The 3977-nt window shown below is 39.3% G+C and overlaps 1 long non-coding RNA gene across 1 annotated transcript in view; it reads right to left on the reverse strand.

The window, feature by feature from the left end:
- Positions 1 to 2400: 2400 nt before the first annotated feature.
- LOC111264744 (uncharacterized) overlaps positions 2401 to 3977 on the reverse strand; it is a 3509-nt gene continuing 1932 nt past the window's right edge. Inside the window, exon 3 of the long non-coding RNA XR_002683046.2 lies at positions 2401 to 3172. This is a non-coding gene — a long non-coding RNA (uncharacterized LOC111264744). The remainder of the gene's footprint in view (positions 3173 to 3977) is intronic.

The following is a 3977-nucleotide window of genomic DNA, read 5'->3' on the forward strand; positions in this document are numbered from 1 at the left end:
CAAATCACTTTCCAGTATTCAGAAAAACCTTCGTAATCCTCTCTTCAGGTTAGAACTGTCAATATTCAGGTGCATATTCTACCTCTACAGCAATCTCCGATAGCCGTTTTGATGGCCCGGGCACATAAGGTAGAACGGTAACAATACAACAGTAATAGGACAACTTACGAATGGGCGAATAAGGGAGAAAGTTTAACGAAAAGACTCAACGTCATAGGAATTATTTGTTCTGCTTTAGTAAATCGGCCGTCGGATCGTTGACCTGTAGGAGGTGAACGAGCTGAAGCTGCGTACATTTACCTTTAACTTGCCAGAAGCCTTGCGTGCAAAGGTACAAGGAAAAGACGACTAGTTGAATTTGATGTGCTACGTATTAGCTACACCTTGACTGACCTTTTGGGCGCTGTATCTATTGAACATCATGGAGAAAGAACGAGACGAGCATCGAGCAATGAATCTAAACAAGCACGAAAATCTCGACCCTTGACACGTTGCTAGTCGGCTGTTCCGTAAGCGTTGGTTGGAACCGATCCTCTTTACCGCGAGCCTCACATATCGATTGGATTGGTATACGAGAACCTTTCTAAGAAGCCTTACGCTTGGATGTATTAACATAAAGCAACTGAATACTTAAACAGGTAGCGACATGCCAAAATATAGACCGTTCGCTTTGATCTGGTGAAATCTATAATGACAAGTTATATACTGCTCCAAAATGTCTTTAACTTAATAGTATAACCCCAAATACTGAAATACTTATATGAAGCGTTTAAACAACTGAGGCTTAATCAGGCGTGCAAAATTCACAACTTGAGCATAGGCCAGGACGAAGCAGCTCAGCTGCGTGCCGTTACGTTATATTGCGATATAAACAAGCTGGTTTTTGTTTTCGTTATTGAGAACGCCGCCTCTTACCTATCATGTGCAGTTATTATTTGTGCTTTCAGAGCAATAAGGGGCTTGGGTATTGTTGTGGACAAACTTTAAAGGACAGCTCACAGTCGGCTTGAGTTATAAGTGTTACTGCTCTATTTGAGCTTATTAATTCCAGCCTTAATAATTAATTATAAGTCAGGATTCCGTATGGAAACTATACAAACTAGTAAAGACTATATAAACTAGCTAAAGGTATTTACAGTAACATTTCTTATTCGAAGTTTTTATAATTTATCGGATATTCTATACTGTAACAATCTAAGTAACATTTCAAATTATTTCTACAATTTAACTTAATGACCTTAAAAAATCAAAACCTTAAACCGTTGCATGGCGTTGAAGTGTCACAAAACAACGTTAGCGGTATCTCTCTTAACTTCTGAACAACGGCCTCCTTAAAAGAAGTGCCGGGACAGCTTGTATTCCAAGACTTAAGAGCTATCCACAATCGTCCCCCAAATGAAGCCGAGCACATGGAGCTGTGGATGTCATCGATTCAACGTCTTTTAAATTCTCGAAGCATCTCTTAAGTTCGCAGGCAGCATTAGTTTAAAAGTTCTGATTCGCCAAATAAAACTGTTTCGCTCCTAATACGAACCGTAACAGAGTAAAGCCGCAAAAAACGATCCATAACAAAACTTTTTTAACTGCTTTTTCTATCACTGACGGCATAGGTGCACTACCACCGTGCAGAGATCCAACCATGCAATCTGAAGCTATTTTTTTTTTTCTTATATATAAAAGAGAACTTAATCCGATTGACACCGTCTAGTTGATAATCATTTAGGGCTGAACAAGGCTGTTTTATATGACAAACATATTAAATCTTTGCGAGATCGTTGCTTATCATTTGAAATGAGCTTCCCAGGGTTTGAGTCACGCAAGGCATATTTACCCTTAAATCAAATAAGACAAAACAGTCAGTAACGACCAAGTACAGGAAAAATGTTGACTCCATATATTTTTTTTCTCTTTATAGAACAGCAATGAGATGGTGGCTCTGTTTCACAAGTAACGATACCAACCGTTCATTAGTATTCATCTGTTTAAAACTATTACAGAAATGAATGAAATGTATAACATCAGGAATAAAGCTCCATCTCCTATAGCGAGATCGAAAATGGAAACCCTTCGAATTAGCCTCTAACGTTTTCCTTGTAGCAGGAAAAGTGATAAAATTAACTGGGTTCCTCTATTAGCGGAGCTAAGGCAAGCTTGTCTATAGATGAAGGCTGTTTCACTGAATGCACATAGTTAATTAGCTGCACCCGTGTAGTTAGCTACCTTGAAGGTAAACGTTCTTTAGGTAACCCGGATGGGCTCTTTGACCGAGCGACTATTCAGTGTTATTAGAGGTTCGCAAAGCCTCAGTAAAGCCACCTGCAAACTACACCTTGCACACAATCATTATGGAAATCAATATGGAAGCGACTTTAGTTGTTCTCTTAGAAGGTAATTTTTATTTAAAAACAAAACAGACGAGTACAATAGAAATGTACTATGATCGGAGGGGGTAGTGGCGTACGCTAGTAATAGCCATTTCTGTTTCTTAATACCTTCCAAATAAATAGCAGCTATAAGGATGAAGGCATGTTGATAGACTGCAGTTGCAGTTTTGTGAAATTTTAGAAAGTGTGATTATGCAGGTTCTATCGCTCGCATTTTGAGTAGCCCCTTTTTTGTTATCGGCTTTTGAAATTTCCAAACTTTCCAGAATAGGTTTACTTTAGTATAAAAAGCGTACGGGATGTACACTGGTAGTAAATTTTTCAGTTTCATTGTATAGCCCTTGCTGAGCAGGATCATTTTTGTCGAGGCTCCACTGTGTGTACGTAACGCGTGACAGCCAAACGTCCCTCTCAGCGATAGACAATAGCGCACCTTTCCTTTATTCAGGTCTGTATCGATCAATCCAGGGTGTTTCCAGCCATACCACTATCAGCAAAGACGTCTCCCTTGGCTACAGAGCACTTGAAACGAATCTCTTAGCCAACTTTTAGCACCCCTCAATGCAAGAAAACCGTTTAATCACCGATCGTTAGTCACTTAGCAGTAGCAGAGGGCCCTGTAGTCTCGGCGCAGGACCACGATATTCACAAAACGCCACTCAGCTATGTATATGAGGCCTAAATAAGGGCCACTAGCAGTTTCTAAAGGCACGAACGATGTTCCCAAAAAAACGCCTGGCGTTGACAGTTGACTGGGCGGTGTCTTCCACTGAAGTGGAGGAAAGCCGCTACGGAGCCATGAGCATGATTCAACAGTAAACGAAACAATAAAATAACGTTATTAGAAGATGTCGTAAATACTAGTAGAAGTAGCAAAGGCGAACGAACGCATTGATTTCACTCATGTCAACGACAATAATAACTGCTATGGAATATTGCAGTGCTTCAAGCATTACATCGTACACATATAAGCCATAAAGAAATATATATAATGTTATAATTTATTAATATAAGGGGATCACGATATGACAGCCTTTTCTGAACCTTATGCAATTCAGGTCGGTAACGTTGGTAAGCGGTTTTATTTAAGCATCGTTTCAACGAATTAGCTCTTCGTAATTATCACAATACAGCCAATAGCATTCGTTGGAATTGAAGGGTGAAGACTGATCGAAATGAACTTGAAAGCATAAAAACTACAAGGTAACGTGTAGTGAAAAGCTAAATCAGACTTAGACATACGCTATCGCTTATGTACATTGTTTATGTTGGGAAAATGTCTGACCCTTTTTGAGTATTTGTTCGCTACTATTGATAGTATTTGAACTTGACAAAGCTTGTTTCTCAAAGCTTCAAAGTGCGGCGCAAAGTTTGACTCTCGGAAATCTCATGCCTATGCGACAGAGGGGTAAAACAACAAGTATATGGAAACAAAATACGTCGGGGAACGAATGACTAGTAATATTAGATAGGCACAATAGGGTATTACGGTTACATGTTTAGCGTTTTAACAGAAAAACTAAGTATTAGTTAAGTTCAGATATAGTCTACATTAAGCTCAACGAATCAGATGACCTGAATGAATGGCAAAGG

Source organism: Varroa jacobsoni, unplaced genomic scaffold (assembly GCF_002532875.2).
Source record: "Varroa jacobsoni isolate VJ856 unplaced genomic scaffold, vjacob_1.0 scaffold_894, whole genome shotgun sequence".
NCBI lineage: Eukaryota > Metazoa > Arthropoda > Arachnida > Mesostigmata > Varroidae > Varroa > Varroa jacobsoni.